The sequence below is a fragment of the Callithrix jacchus genome, chromosome 12, assembly GCF_049354715.1.
Source record: "Callithrix jacchus isolate 240 chromosome 12, calJac240_pri, whole genome shotgun sequence".
NCBI lineage: Eukaryota > Metazoa > Chordata > Mammalia > Primates > Cebidae > Callithrix > Callithrix jacchus.
Window position 1 is genome coordinate 96,685,269 of NC_133513.1, and position 16,873 is coordinate 96,702,141.

General features: G+C 54.6%; 1 protein-coding gene across 4 annotated transcripts in view; it reads right to left on the reverse strand.

The window, feature by feature from the left end:
- SH3PXD2A (SH3 and PX domains 2A) overlaps positions 1 to 16,873 on the reverse strand; it is a 260,492-nt gene that overhangs the window by 100,412 nt on the left and 143,207 nt on the right. The gene's annotated exons all lie outside the window — the stretch shown is intronic.

The following is a 16,873-nucleotide window of genomic DNA, read 5'->3' on the forward strand; positions in this document are numbered from 1 at the left end:
GTCCAGGCCTCAGAGCAGGGAGTTAAATGGGTGGGTGGGTTAGAACTCTGGTTCAGCCACCTAGGGCTTTGTGATATAAACAAGTGATTTCACCGCTCTGTACCCTTGGTTGTAAAAGAGAGTTAAATAGTTGCTATCTTATAGAGCTGTTGTGGGGATTACATGGGATAATGTGCAAATCTCTTGAATGGCATCTGGCCCATGGAAAGGACCCCCAGCCCAACAGCCTAGGTTCACAGGGGCTAGACTAAGAGTGTGGATGATGTCTGGAATACGGGAGGTGCTGACTGTCACCTTCCCAGTATGGCCTGTGAGACCCTGGCTCTATCACTCAGGGCACTGACACAGGACCATGATGACAGGCCTGAGTTCCCACCATGTGCATTCCAAGGAGTCCCACCTACATGTGACACTGAGGAGCAGTCCATGGGAGTGGGAGGAGGCAGGGCTAGGGGAGGTAGGGAGGATGGCGGAATCTCACAGCTGATTTCCTAGAGGGGGAGATGGAGCAGGGGATTGCCAGTTCAACCCATTGCCATGGAGTACCAGGAGTGCCTCCTCACGCCACCTGAGATCCTGCTCCCTGTGTTACCAGACTACTCTTGGCTATAGGGGCTCCCTGGACTTCCATGGAAGGGGGAGTGACAAAATGGGGTGATAGAGTTCAACAATGAAGTCCCTGAGGCAAAGGTCAAAGACGGTCCCCTATATTTAAAGACCTTCCCTGCCTCTCTCCAAGTCCATCCATCATCCATCTACCATCCATCCATCCATCCATCATCTATTTACCATCTATCCAACCACCATCCATCCATCATCTATCCACCATCCATCCATCTATCCATCCACCATCCATCCATCTATCCATCCACCATCCATCCATCATCCATCCATCCATCCATCCATCCACCATCCATCATCTATCCACCATCCATCTATCCATCCACCATCCATCCATCATCCATCCACCATCCATCCATCATCCATCCATCATCCATCAATCATCCATCCATTATCCATCCATCCATTCATCCATCCATCCATCCATCCATCATCTATCCACCATCCATCCATCATCCATCCATCCATCCATCCATCCATCCATCCATCATCCATCCACCATCCATCATCCATCCATCCATCCATCCATCCACCATCCATCCATCATCCATCCACCATCCATCATCCATCCACCATCTATACACATCTCAACTGAAGGGTTGCTTAGACCCAGTCTTCTGTGTGAAGCAGGAGAGTAGCAGAAGACACACTGTCCTGCCCTCGAAGAGCTCACCATCTAGCTGGAGAGAGAAGGCAAATACCTACGAAAAGACAACATACCAATTCCTTTGTGATCAGGTGCCCCAAAGCTTGGTCAAAGGAAATATTGTATAGGAACTCCCAGGACAGGGAGATCAGTGGTCTGGTGTGGTCAGGGAGGGCTACAGGTGGAAGACAGGGCACTGGAGCTAGACCTTGAAAGATGAATATTTAGAAAGAGCAGAAGCAGGAAGGAGATTTGGGGTGGAAGGGATGGTGTGAGCAAAGGTGGAGGGGCAGGAACAGATGTGAGCCTGTGTGTGTGTGCGCGGGCATGCTGGGAGTGGAGGGTAAGAAGGCTGTATGTCTTGGGGGAGCAGGACAGGCATCTGGGGCTGGACTGAGCCCCAGAGGAAGCTGGCTCAGATTTTAGAGGAAGTTGCTGAGAGCAACCCAGCAGCAGTAGTCCTAAAGAGATTTTCCCTGAAGGTGGTGGCACCAGCTCTGAGCCTAAGGATCACATTTGTAGCGGCTTCTGGTTTTCCCTGTTCAGGCAATGGGGTGGGGACTTGTTTCCAGGGAGCCAGAGGACTGCTTTGCCCCTCAAGCGACACCAGCCCCATCTGCAGAAGTGTGCCTGGTCTACGTATTGGAATGTGTGAGACACAGGCAGATAGCAGGGTCCCACTGCAGAGCACAGGCCTCTTGGGTTGCTCTCCAGCCCTGGTCTGCTTTCAACCTGAGACTGGGAGCTTAGGCCAAGGGCTCCCAACTTCCCATGGAGGCCAAGGAGCCCACTCAAGGCCAGGCTGTGCTTGTTCCTGATTTGCCTCTGTGGGAAAGTGGCTTGGAGGGCCCCACATTTCTCCCTGTACACACCTAGCCCACCTGCACAGTCCTGCAAGGCCCGGTGATCTCCTCTCACAGTGAAGGAACTCGAACCTCCCAGACTTTCCTGGATGCCACATGGCAAACCCACAAGCACCAAGCACCCAGATGTACCCAGCCCGAAGGAGGCGGCTGCATTAGCCCCATTTTACAGATGCAGCTCAGACAGCTTAAGTCACTTGCCTGTTGTCTCAAAGCTTGCAATGGGAGGCAAGGCTGCAGACTGCGGCTGTCTGTGCTGCCACCACCACAGGCCCCCTCCTCTCTTGTCTCATGTTTCACAACTTTCAAGGCCTAGGGAAGGGGCACCTCCTCCAGAAAGTCCACTCCTATTTTAACCCTCAATGGCACCAAATGTTCTAATTCTGTCCCCAACACCCAGTGGTGCCCTCAAAGGAGCTGTCCAGCGTAATTCTCTGGGGTGATGGAAATGGTCTCTATCTGCCCTGTCCAGTATGGCGGCCACTGGCCACAGTGGCGCTGAGCACTCAAACAGTGAATTGTGGCCAGTAGGACTCAAACACTGAATTTTCCATTTTGTTTAATTAAGATTTAAAGAGCCACAGTGGCTACTTTATTGGACAGTACAGTACAGACTCTGACATGGTTTGGCCAGAAGGTTTGGCTCCCAAGGTGTGCATGCGCGCATGTGTGTGTGTGTGTGTGTGTGTGCTGCCTAGGGTGTGTGTGTGTGTGTGTGTGTGTGTGTGTGTGTGTGTGGGCTGCCTAGGTTCAAATCCCTGCTCAGCCAGACAGATTATTTAGGGTCTCTGTCTTCATTTATAAAGTGCAGAGACTGTAAGGATACACCTAATGGGATTGCTAGGGGATAAACAAGTTAATACACATAAAGTCCCCAGTGCACAGTCAGGCTCAGTCATAGGGAGCACATGCGCGATCCTCCACCCACCGCTCCAGCTCCACCTGCCAGTCACGGGCCCTGCTGCCAGCGGTGGTTCACCCTGGAGAGAGGCAGGGAAGAGCTGTGACCTGCAGGGGAAATGGCAGAACCACCTGGGACAGAGCGGGCTTGGCCAAAGGAGGGCACTGAGAGAGGGGGCCAGGAAGGTGGGGGCAGCAGCGAAGCCTGGTTGGCCTCAGTGGGGTGGGCCAAGGCTCAGGGTATCTGTGCAGAGATGAGGAAACCCAGGCTTTGCAGGGTAAAACCACTTTGTCAAGACGACACTGGTAGTTGGTGGCTGGCAGCACTGGGGGCTGGGGAATTCAAGCTCGTCTGAATATCTGTTGCCACTTCCACATTTCCCCAGAGTCCCTTGCTGCTGCCAGGTTGATGGGTCTCCCCAGAGGCAACAGGAGTGACAGCTAAGCCTGGATCTCCCTTGCTGCTGCACCAAGAGGCTGACTTAATGAGGTTGTTCCACAGAGGGCAGTGGCTGCCATGTTCTGCACAGCAGGTGCTCAAAACACAGGACAAAGGGGTCCTGGCCAAGGGCCTGTGTACCCAGGGATGCCATGGCTCCCAGGTCAGCCTGGACGCAGGGTGGTCTGGGGGCTTCTCCAGGGTCTGCCAGAGCATACACATAAAGGACGGGGTCTAGGGAGGAGTTCTGTAAGATGCCAAACTGGGGCCAGCCCCACCTGTGGGGCCCAAGACCTGGGTTCCAGGCCTGGCTGACTGAGCAGACAGCATGACCTAGGTGATGGCAGCTCTGTGCCTTAGTTTCCCTGATTGGGTTTCTGCAAAGAGGCCTCCAGCTCCAGCCTCAGACAGGCCTGCATCCTGCTTGCAGCAGGAGGCCCATCCAGGAACCCTAGGTAATACCTAGGTAACAACTCCATGCCCCCAGCCTCCTGTGGCTGCCTTCCTGTCAACCTTGAATGCTCAGCAGCAACTACAGTGAGGCCCCTGCCTGCTGCTCACGAGCCTGCTCATTACAGGTCCCAGCAGGCCTGCCCTGGGCTACCACCTCCATCGTCCACCAAGCAACCTCTCCTGTGCTTCTGTACCAAGGAGAAGCTCCCCCAAGGCCCCGGAGCAGGCCTGTGCCCTTAGACCCCAAAAATTAGCTGGACATAATGGTGGGCACTTGTAATCCCAGCTACTTGGGAGGCTGAGGCAGGTGAATTGCTTGAGCCTGGGAGGCAGAGGTTGCAGTGAGTTGAGATTGCGCCACTGCACTCCAGCCTGGGCGACAGAGCAAGACTCTGTCCCAAAAAAGAAAAAACGACATACCCAAACAAAACCACTGAGTTCTAGACTCTTCTTAGGGAGGTCACAACTTCAGGTCTGGCACGAAAAAGGCCAATAGGAAGAAACCTGGCTGGTGACCCGCACAGTGGGTCACAGTGTCACAGAGTCCATGACCACATGCTCAAGAGATGCACTGTGGTTTCTGATGGGAACGGGGCACCCCCTCTAGAGCGCCCTCAGCGGTCAAGCTTCCTGGGCTGCCTCCTGGTGGTTCTGCTGCTGGTGCGGCTGCTCAGTGGGTCGGTGGCTGGCCTGCAGCCTGGGGATGGCCCGGCTTCACAAGGGCCGGTTTTACACCTCAGCAGAGGTGTTCTAAGTTCTGGGGACAGTGATGCTAGACCAATGCTGTCTTGGGCCCCAGCTCTCAGCCTAATGCACTTCCTGGCTCCTGCCCTGCAAACCTTATCCTAGCACAGCACTCGGTTCTTTTCCTGTGTGGCTCCCACCACTCCCAGTATGCCTTTGCCATTGCCTCGTTTGTTCTCTACTTCCTTCCCTCAACAGGAGGCTCCCTGAGGGCAGGAACTGGGTGTGTCTTGCCAGGCCCAGCACAGGACTGGGCTGGTCATAATTATGTTTCCTGAATGAATGGACGAATTCCCTGACAACCGGTACCAAGTTCAGGGCTGCTGGATGGTCTCAAGGGCTGGTCAGATGCTGCAACACCATCCCAAACATCTCAGTCCCTGCCTGGCAGGACACGCAGACCCTGCGTCTCTGCTCTCCACTCCTTTCTCCCCACCCAGTAGAGCTCAGTGGAAGTGCCGCTTCCTCCAGGAGGTCATCCCTGATTGTCACAGATGGGTCAGCAAGTGCAGATGGTACATTTCCTGCCTATTTATGAGGACAGACTTTGCAGCAGCCAGAAGCCTCCTGTGCTCTCTCCTCTGTGACATCACCTCAGGTTGCCATGGAAACCATCCTGGCATCACAGTGGAGCCCAGTGTTCTTGCTAACACCCTGCACTCTTGCTCACCTGTCTCTCTCTCCTCCTGTGATTGGACTACAGTGTCTGTGACCTCCTTCACACGTATTCCTGGCAGGGCTCAAGTCTGAGAACAGTCTTGTGCTTACCTGGGTGCTTACCATGTGCTAGGCATGGCAGTATATATTTCAATTTTTTAAAATTAAAATTTTTTTTAGAGACAGGGTCTTGCTATGTTGTCCAGGCTCATCTCGAACTCCTGGCCTCCAGCAATTCTCCTGCCTCAGCCTCCCAAAGTGTTAGGATTACAGGTGTAGTGAACCACCTGGCCAGCTGCACACCGTACTTCATGCACATGACTTCAGTTAATTCTTGGGGCCACCCACCAAGATGTTATCATGACTCCCATGTCCCAGAAGAGGAAACTGAGGCATAGTCGGTTAAGTCACTATCCCAGTGGCAGAGGGATCTGACCCCAGTGCCAGCTGACTCCTAACCATCATGAGCTTTTGTGTCTCTCTACCTTCCCACCCTCCTGCCCTCCCCCGCTGGGAAATCTCCAAGCCTGCACTCAAGGCCACCCTGGCCCAGCTTCTCCCCCTCTCCTTTTGCCTCCAAATCCTCCCTCAGCACCCAAGTCCACTTGGAGACTCAGCTCTCCCACAGCCTTCCCTGCACACCCACAGCCCCCACAGTCTCTTGCCCACTCCAGTTCCTCCTGCGCTTCTGGCTTGAGCGCCTCTGTGGGACCTGCTTGGCCTCCTCAAGCTCAATGACTGTCGGTGGTACCCTGGTCAGTCTGGCTCTTCTGGGACAAGGGACACACGAGCCTGGCCTCCTCCATACAGGCCTTCCTAACAACCTTAGCCAACGGGGACCTCAGACCTTGAGTGAATCACAGCCCTGTCTCCACACTCTTGTTACAGAAACTCAGCTGGTGACAAAGGGCCTCAGTCCGAGCCCCCAGGCTGGGGTGGGAGTGGTGGGGACTTCCTGACCTTTCCTGCGGCTGCCAGGCTCTTTCCTTTCCTTTGGTTCCTGCAGCACGACCAGTGGCTCCCTCAGGCGAAGGCCACCAGGAAGCCCCGGGCAGTCGCCCTAAGCACAGTGGGAAGCATAGGCTTTTAGGAAAGCTCCCTCCGGCTATTATCTGGGGATGGCCTGGAGGTAGGGAAAGGGGCACATGAATGTCCCAGCACCCCTGCTCCCGGGAACAGCCTGCAGCCAGGTGCTGGTCCCTGTGAGATGAAAGTGGTTGGTAACACACCGCGCTTGGCAGCCTTCCCTGCCCTCTGTCACCTTACTGATGCCTTCTGGTGTCACCTCCAAACTGCTTGGCCCCAATTCTGAACCTCAGATCTGCTTCTGGGAAATTCCAAACCAAGATGCCTGCCTTTCCTTGAATTATTTCCCTGGCTCGGGCAGCACAAAATGTCCCCTGCTCCTGCCTGTGAAGATCCTCGTGGCTGCTAGGCTCTTTCTTCCACAGTGCCCAGCACATGAGGGTCCAGCATGGGGATAATGCATGTCCCCCACCCTCTGGCTCCTGAGGCAAAGCTGCAGTTCTCCAGGGGTCTCTGACCAGGTGACAGGCTCATGGGTGCCCTCTCCAGTTTAGGGGGGGCCCGGGAAGCAGTGCTCCTGGCAATTAACCTTGAATTTTCTGGTTTGCAGGCACAGCCTGGTCTAATCTGGAGCCTGCCTCTGCCAAATTAAATCAGACCTGGCCATAGCCAAGCTCCTGCTTCTGAGCCACTCAGAGGAGCCTTCTCCCTGTCCATCAGCCAGGCTCCTACTGGAATCTTCTCAAGAGCTCAACTCAGGCCTCCAGGCACCTTCTCATGCACTGCACCAGGGATGCTCCGGAGGCTGCAAGCCTGGGGTTGCTCTTGAAATTGGCAGGAACATTCTGAGAGCCAGAAAGAGCACTGGACTTAGAGCCAAAAAACCTGGTGCTAATCCAGATTCTCTGACCCCAGGCAAATCATTTGCCTCCTCAGGACTGTACAACCTGCAAAGGCTGGGCTGGATGATGTCTGGGGAACTGAGCTCCAAAGGCTGGGACTAGGAGCAAACCCTCCCACCCTGCCTCTCACTGGGACACAGCCAGGATGGAAGGAGAAGCTGGTCCTATGACTCCAGAAACTGCAAACCCACGCAGCTGCAAGTTGAGTGGTGTTTTGTGGGCACTGATGAGCCAGCCTCTGGCACAGCCCCTTCGACAACAGCAACAGTAACAACTGGTGCCATTCATTAGGACTGTGTGCTGCGCAGCATGCTAAGCCCTTGTGAAGCTTCACTGAGGGGTAGGACAGAGAAGAGGCTCTAGCCCATATTTGCCACTTACTGGCGTTGCAAGTCACATGACCTCTCTGTGCTTCAGTGGCTTAATCTGCAAACTGGGGTGAAATAACTATACCCACTTCCTAGGATGGATGCAAAAGTTAGAGAATTAAAACACGTAGCCTGGCAGGGCACGGTGGCTCACACCTGTAATCCCAGCACTTCGGGAAGCCACAGCGGGCGGATCCTGAGGACAGGAGTTCAAGACCAGCCTGGCCAACATGGCAAGACCTTGTCTCTACTAAAAATACAGACTTGGGAGTGGGCATGTGTAATCCCAGATCCCAGCTACCTGGGAGGCTGAGGCAGGAGAATCACTTGAACCTGGGAGGTGGAGATTGCAGTGAGCTGACATAGCACCACTGCACTCCAGCCTGGGTGACAGAGCAAGACTCCAACTCAAAAAAGAAAAAAAAAGAGAAAATGTAGTCTGGGCACAGTAGCTCACACCTGTAATCCCAGAACTTTGGGAGGCTGAAGTGGGTGGATCACCTGAGCTCAGGAGTTCAAGACCAGCCTGGGCAACATAGCAAAACCCTGCCTTTACCAAAAATACAAAAAATCAGCTGGGAACAGTGGCATACCCCTGTAGTCAGGAGGCTGAGACAGGAGAATCGCTTGAGCCTGGGAGGTGGGGGGTGCAGTGAACCAAGATCACACCACTGCACTCCAACCTGGGTGACAGAGTGAGACCCCTTCTAAAATAATTAAAAATAATTTTAAAAAAGTAAACTGCTTAGAAGAATGTCATCACATGGTGAGATACAATAAATGAGCTCTTACTAGCTTTCTAGACCTCATAGTAACCCTATGCTGCCACTTCTAAGGTCCCCATTTTACTCCTGGGGTAATGTAAAGCCCCAGAGAGTCATCCTCTCCATTTCCCGCACTTACTGTGTCCAGCCTTCAGCTAGCATGAGGGATACAGTGGGTGCCCAGCAGCAGTGTTCTGGCCCTCAGGGCATGTGCAGCCTCTCAGGGAAGCTGGATGTTAGGGATCTAATCACCCCTGCGGTATATGCCACAGGTGAGATGTCCTGCTACTGGGGGAGAGGTGGGGACGGCACACCCAGGTGTGATGAGTAAGTGGGGTTAAAAGATTGCCTGGGAGGCCGAGGCAGGATAGCTCATGCCCAGGAGTTCAAGGCCAGCCTGAACAACATAGCAAGACCTCATCTCTACAAAAAATATTTTAAAAATAGTGGGGCATGGTGGCAGGTGCCAGTAGTCCCAGCTACTCAGGAGGCTGAGGCAGGAGAATGGCTTGAGCCCAGCAGTTTGAAGCTTCAGTGAGCTGTGATGGTGCCCCTGCACTCTAGGACTGGGCATCAGGCGAATAACAATAATAAAAGGTTGCCCCACCTAGCATGCAGCTGGTGAGGGGCAGAGCCAGGATCTAAAGTTATACCTGTGAGTCCAAGTCCATTTCCCTTAACAGCTCTGCCAAGAGGGGGAAAAAAAAAAGAAGAAAAAACGTCCCTGTGGTGGCTGGGCATGGTAGCTCACACCTCTAATCCTGGCATGTTGGGAGGCCGAGGCAGGAGGATCACTTGAAGCCAAGAATTTGCAACTAGCAGGGGCAACAGAGCAAGAACCCATCTCTTCCCTTAAAAAACCAAGCTGCAGCTGGGTGCGGTGGCTCACCCGGCTGTAATGCCAGCACTTTGGGAGGCAGAGGTGGGTGAATCACTTGAGGTAAGGAGTTGGCCGGGCCAACATGGTGAAACCCCATCTCTACTAAAAATACAAAAATTAGCCGGGCGTGGTGGTGCACGCCTGTAGTCCCAACTACTTGGGAGGCTGAGGCAGAGGTTGAGGTGAGCCGAGATCGCACCACTGCACTCTAGCCTGGGGGACAGAGCGGCACTCTGCCTAAAAACAAAACAAAATGAAATGAAACAAAACAAAACAAAATAAAACAAAACCAGCTCCTCATGCACTTTCTTCTAAACAGATGAGCTGCCAGAACACCTGGGATTTCTCCGGGTAGAAAGCTGGGCATCTTTGTGGTGCAGCCTCTTGGCCTGTGGCCTGCAGCTACTGGCCTTCTAAGAAGTTTGGGGGGCAGTAAGCACTGCATTTGAGGTGGCCTTCCCAGACCGGGGGCACCTAACTACCTGGGTTTGGGAATGAAGTTCAATGTGAACACCCAGCGGGGCCACTGGAATCAATAGGAAGGGAATGCGCCCACCGAGATGACTACCCTCACCCTTCACCCTGGGCACCAACTCAGTGGTTAGACCACCTCAGAGCTGCACCGGGAAGGCCGAGTGGGGCTCGGCCCTGGGCTACTGAGCAATCTGTGCAAGGCAGCGCAGCAGCCGGAACCACCAAAGTGCCCGGAAATCAGAGCAGCAGCAACTCGGGCAGAGACTACATCCCTGGAAACGTGCATCTCCTCCTCTCACACAGGAGCTGAGGGAAGGGATACCAAAGTGCCCGGAAATCAGAGCAGCAGCAAGTGGGGCAGAGACTCCGTCCCTGGAAACATGCATCTCCTCCTCTCACACAGGAGCTGAGGGAAGGGGTACTACCAGGTCTCCAAAACCTGCAGTTTGGAAAGAATGAATAACGTCCCTCTGGTGGCCGGGCATGGTAGCTCACACCTCTAATCCTGGCACATTGGGAGGCCGAGGCGGGAGGATAGCTTGAAGCCAAGAATTTGCAATTAGCAGGGGCAACAGAGCAAGAGCCCATCTCTACGAAAAATGAAAATCAAAAAATTATCCTGCCATGGTGACATGTGCCTGCAGTCCCAGGTACTTGGGGGCTGAGGTGGCCTGGGATGCCAAGACTACAGTGAGCCGCGACACTGCACTCCAGCCTGGGTGACGGAGAGAAACCCTGTCTCAAAATTAAAAAAAAAAAACAAAAAACCCAAACCTCCCTCTGGGATCTTTTAAGGGAGATGGAAATATTCTAAAATTGGATTGTGGTGATGGTTGCACAACTGTAAAATATTAGTAATCGATGAATCAACCGTACATTTAAAACAAGCAAATTATACCTCAGTAAAGCTGTCTGGGGGAAATTCTCCTTCTGCCTCTGGCCACTGAGCCAGGCTCCAGGCCGTGCATCCTGGGTAGGGTTTTGCACAGAGCTATCTGTATGCCCTCTGGACTCATGACTCCCCATGTGCCAAGTGGGCCATGCATGAGAGAGGGTGGGGGGTGCTAAGGGCTCAGTCTGTGGTTTGAAGGGGGGAGCCTGGTTTTCTGCTTGCTTCTAGAACCAGCTTCCCTGTGTCTATTCCATCAGAGGAGCCTGTACTAGCCAGGCAGCACCCCTCCTCAGAGGCCTGAACCCTCCTGGGACAGGAAGCCCCTCCTGGGAGCTCCTGAGGCTGGGGAAAGGGTCTCAACGGGCTGCCCTAGGGGCTCTGGACCTGACCTGGTGGTCTCAGCCAACCTGGTACCTTCTCAGGGATGTGGTCCGGCAGGAAAACTGGGTTCCCCTTAAAAGAGATCCCAAATGTGGCACATGCCCTCAATCGCCCCCTCAGCCCCCGTGGTGGCCATGGCTATCATGGCGTCCTGATGCAGTTATTCTGCCCTTCTGTCTGATGAAGCGTTCCACCCTGAAATTTGGAGGTAGCTGCCCTGGCCAAGGCTCAGGTGCTTCTCACTTCATCCTCAGCTCACCCCTGTGTGGGGTACAGACTTGGAGCTGGAGGGTGAGGGCATGAGTCCAGCCTCTGACACTTCCTAGCTGAGAGGTAAGTCAACCAGTCTCAGCCTAAGGTCCTGCATCTTCAGAAAGGAGCATGGGCCTCCCAGGATTGCATGGATGCTCAAACAATATAAACCAAGCTCAAGGGTCCAGCACTGCTTTAGTACACAGCACTCAGCCATACTACTCCCATACTACTGCTGGGAGCTGTAGTATCCAATGTGGCCATGTGGTGGAGCCAGATACACACGAATCTCATGAACTGAGGGACTCAAAGCGACCCAAAGTTACAGGCGTGCCCAAACTCCAATCACCCTCAAGACCCAATTTATAGGACCTGTGAAGTGGAAGGGGTCACAAGGTCTCTAGATGCTTGTCCCTTTCATCTCGGACTATGTCTATGAATAGTTCCCATTTCCACAGGCAGTGGCCCCACTTTAGACCCTGACTGGGGCATGCTTGGGTCACTGCCATAGACAGCTGGTTCTACTAGGACCTCAGCATGTCAGAGCCAGGACAAAGCCCAGACACCCGCTAGGTTCTGCCGCTTTACCTGATGCTGAAGTGTGGTAATTGGAAACGACTGTCTCGGGCCTATCTCTTCTTGGCCTCGCCCCAGCCAACACCCCTCACTCTCACGGAAGATGAAATTTCTTTCAATCCTTGAAACAGTCTCAGGGGCTCGCTCTGCTTGGGTGCCCTCCTCTGCCACTCTCCTTGAGTAGTGACCTCTTGCTTTAGTCTCAGCCTGAATGCCACCTCCTCAGGGAGGCCTCCCTGACCACCTGACCAGGCTGGCTTGTTGCTGGAAGGACCTGCACCTATACAATCCCTTGTTCTTTTTCTGCCTTCCCCATTATCAGCAGCTGTGATAAGCCTATTTTATCGGCAAAGACCTTGAGGCTTTGGGAGTTTAAGTAATTCCCAGGCCACATGCAGGTGGGGGAGGAGCCAGGGTTGGCCAGGGCCAATAATGATCTGCTGCCTCCTATGGGAGCAAGCCAGGCCCCTGCCATGCTGTCCGGCCCTTAGACCACCAGGGCCCCGAGAGCAGGGCTGAGCTACTGCAGTCCGGGGCATCACATGGAGATGACCTAGAAATGCTTGCATGAACACACGCCCCCACCAGGATGCAACAGAGGAAGCCTGGTCTCAGTGGCCGAGACCCAGGTTCTAGGTTTAGCTCTGCCTTGCACTCCCCAGGGAGAGTAACTACCCAGTGAGTAGGCACATGGAGGGTAGTGATAAGCAGGTCGGGGAAGCAAGACCCACCTCAACGCAACGTAACAGCAAAGCAGGCCCCGGCGCTCTTCAAGGGTTTGCCCCTTCCTAAGAGCTCTGTAGGCCTTCCTTGGGGGTGAGAGAGTGGGCACATGGGGACTTAAGGTTTCAGAGAACACAGAATACACAAGCCCAAGAAATTAATGGGGGACCCAGTCTACCCCCACACACTCCTGCACCAGAATACCCTTCCCTGCCACCTTCCTCTGCACCCTGCAGAAAATCCTGTGCCAGGCCTGAATCCTCTCTCCCTGGACACTGCCCACAGGGCCTGTGCTCTATGAGCTGGACTGGACTAAGGGGTTTGAATCTGATTCCCACCAGCTCGCTGACCCAGCAGGAGAGCCAAGCCTGCAGAAGTTGTTGTTCCCCACAGCCAATGCCCCTTTCAAGTGGGTTGGACACAGCTTCCTGTGGGCACTTTCCTGCCACTTGCCCACCCAGGTTGAAGGGGGCATGGCAGAGGAAGGACAGGGTTTATTTATCTAATGTTTGGTGCCCTCCCTCAGCCTTCCACAGCTCCTAGGTCCAGCTGGCCCTCCTGCCCATCAACATAAAGAGGCTACTTGTGCAGCAGCCAGTGGCAGGGGGCTGCAAGGACAGTGTGGCCCATGTCCCTGGCCAAATGGGTGGTGGCAGAGCTTTACAGAGTGCACAGAGCCATCTTGATGATGGGCATCTGACCAGAACACAGCCAGGCATGTGTGGGTGGGCTTTCCACCCCAACCCCCCAGGAGAGACAGACATGGGATGCCCTGGAGTTTTCAACAGCCTGCAGGATGGTGGGGGCAGCCTCACCCCACAGGCAGTACCTGCCCAGCCAGGGCTCCCAGAACGGAGAGGCACTCAGTGAGACGCTCCTCTCCCAGATGCCACCTTCAGCTCGGGCAACCCAGTTCCATTCCTCTGGCCTTTTCGGAGTGGCTACTCTGCACCCAGGCCTGGGCTAATGGAGGAAAGGGGAAGTAAAACAGAAAATCCCATTTCATGAGCTTCTGTGACGGGCCAAGTACACTAGGGGCATTTTCTATGCATTTGCTCCCTTGAACCTCACCGCCATTTGCCATGTGTACCATGGGCACCCTGCACAGATGGGGAAAAAGACCAGAAGAGGAGACGTGAGCCAGCCAAGCTCCCAAGCAGAGCTGGGTGTTGCGACAGTTGCTGCTGCCGTTAATTAAACTCAATTCACAATTTCAGCTTTGAACCTTCAGATGATTAGCCTGCGCAGTCCCTGGCATACAGCTGGTGCTCAATAAATAACTGCTGAGTGAAGGAAGACTGCCGTGGAGCCGCTCCACAACGTTCCGTTTGCCTCCCAGGAAGAGGAGAGGAGGAGGGTGTGTGACTCAGCACCCAGTTTGCGATCCACACACACCATCCCCATTCATTCTCCCCAGTGCCGTGGCACTGACTCCGGGTGACTTACGGAGAATGGAAGGCCACGCTGTCAACTCACAGCAATGCCGCCAGTCAGCAGGGAAGCCTGGACTCTATCTCAAGAGGTTGGCAGCCAGACACAGGCTGAGCAGTCACCCTGCCTTCCCAAACAGGCAGGACCTGGCACTCCACTGGGACTGGGGATGTGGCGGCTCCTGGAGATGCCCCACATTCTCAGTGCTATTCCAGCTGCACTGCCACACACAAACCACCTTGGCCCTCGTCTTCTTGCTGGGACCCCGAGGCAGGGCTGGCAGAGTCCATCTGTCCTCCTGAGCTCTGCTTCTCCCAGGAGAATGGCAGCAGCAGCCTCTGTCCCCCTCACTGGACTCCCCACAGTTTGACCACGCAGTCCAAGATGAAACCACCACCCCCAAAATATAAATGGGAGGGGAGGATGAGAAAGCTGTGCAGAGGAAGGAGCGTGTTTTCTTGTCTGACCTCGTCCCACCCCAGGTCCCCAGCAGCACCTGCCTCTGCACTGGCCCTCCTTCCCTGGCAGCCACCCTCAGTGTCCTAGGCCAGCCCCTCTGCTACCCTTACCAGCCTGGCCCTGTCCCCAAACCTGTGCTCTGGCTGGGGTAGGCCTCCTGCAGGCTGGCCTCCCCTTTGGCCTGGCCTGGGGTTCCCTGCAGGTGGTAGGACACTGCTGCAGACTTGTGGGGAGTGCTGGGGGCCCTGAGGGAGGCTGAGGCAGGGCTGGTTCTGGCCTGGGCCCCTCCGCCTCTCACCCCAGGTCCCTCAGAACACTGGGGCATTGTTCTACTCTACAACAGAGGGTGGCTCTGGGGCTCTGGGGCCCTGGGGCTGAAGAACAGAAACCAGTTTCGCAGGGCTCTCTGCTCCGCCCAGGCAATGTCAAGAATTTAACCGGGATCCTGGCTGGCTTCCACAGGAAGAAACAAGCTGTAGGGACAGGCCCCGGCTGAGAGCAGGAAGTAGGAGGAGACCCTCCACCCACTGTGTGAGCCCACTATGTGTCCCATAGTGGGAAAGAGGTAGTCCCCAAACCAGTGGGCTGGTAGCAGACCAGAGAAGAAGTGAGTGACAAGAGCAGGACAAATCAGCTCAGCCCTAGCCTCAGTTTTCCCCTCTGTGATATGGGTGCACCAAAGGCATGTGTGCCCATCCCTCCCACGACCTCGGGGCTGCAACCCCAGCCCCGTGGCTGCAAATAGCAGACTTGCATTTCCAGAAGTGGATAACGTGGTGTGGGTATGTGGGGGGAGGTGATATGGGGCCTGCTGCTTCTGTGCCCTCCCACCCGGGGCCACCGTGATGGGGACAACAAACACTGGCCTTGGCAGTGCTGACACCGTGCCAGGTTTGTTCTGGTGCTTTATGTGTGCTAAAGCATCATCCTTACAACCACCTTTGGAGGCAGCAATGATTCCCACTCTACAGATAAAGGAAACTGAGGCACACATGGGTCTTGCAACCTGCCTGAGGCAGGTGGCAGAACTGGTCTCTGACCCCGGTCCCCTAACTCCAGAGAGGTTGAGAATCCTCCTGGTTCTGCTCCCCTGAGGTGGGTAGTTCAATGTGTAACTGTTAAATGGCCTGGCTTTATTCTGGCACAGTTGGGCAATCAACCAACACTTACTAGGTGCCAGGTCCTGGGGGTCCAGAGATGTGGGCTCCTTGGTGGGGAGAGAGTCAAAAGCAGATCCCAAGGCTGCCAGGTGGGCAGCTCCAGGGAGGTCTTTCTGGAGAAGGGGCTCAAGCTGAGATTGGAGACAGGGTAGGATGCAGTCCCAGAGCGAGTGGGGAAGAGGGGAAGGTGCTCCCGGTGGAGAGAACCATGGGGCAGGGCATGGAGGTTGGCCACAAGCTAAGAAAAGAATGGGGGCATGGCCGCTGGGCCAGGAGGCTGCAGAGATGCAAAGGTGGGTCCTGGGGCCCTATGGCCAGATCTTTCTCCCACCAGAACTGCATCCTCCTGGCATCTGCAGACAGAGCTCCTAGTGTTCCTTCTGAAGACTTTTAGATTCCTTATTTCCACTGCATGAGAATTTAAAATGGAACATGAAGAAGCATTTCTGGGTCATGCAGTTGACCACGTGATGAGTCCTGCCAGGCTAGCTTGGGCCTGCCTGTAGCTCCTGATTGCCCTCGTTGATACCATATGGGAGGACTGCATCTGGGGGTGAGGGGGGCCTTGCCTGTGGAAGCAAGGGATTCTCAGGAGATCAGGCAGAGCAAAGTGAGGGGGAGTGAGTCAGTAAAGTGGCCTCAGGATGGTGGCAGGCCATGCTCATAGTGGGGTCATCTCAGCTGCTATAGAGGGTGCCCCTTGATGTGGCTTCCATGTGTCTTTTTTTTTTTTTTTTTTTTTAAATACAGGGTCTGTCTCTGTTGCCCAGGCTGGAGGGCAGTGGCACAATCATACTTCACTGTAACCTCAAACTCCTGGGTTGAAGCAATCCTCCTGCCTCAGCCTCCTGAGTAGCGGGAACCACACGTGTGTACCACCATGCCTGGCTCATTTTCTTACTTTTTTTAAAATAGAGATGGGGGTCTCACTATGTTGCTGAGGCTGGTCTCAAACTCCTGGGCCCAAGCAATCCTCCTACCTTAGCCTCCTGAAGTGCTGGGATTACAGGCATGAGTCACTGCACGGCGGTGTGGGGTGGGGGTGGGGGACCAAGGGCATGTCTTTATCTACCTTCTTTAGTATTTGGTGACCAAGGCTCTCCTCACCCCAAACAGTTACCTGGCTCCCCAGAAACCCACACAGGAGAGGACAAGAAGCTACAACCGCTTCTCTTGCCCACTCTGCCCACTCATGCCCTCATGACTCCAGGGAAAAGAGCTGGGGGCTGGGGGAGCTGGAGGGGCCTAACAGGACTGCATCC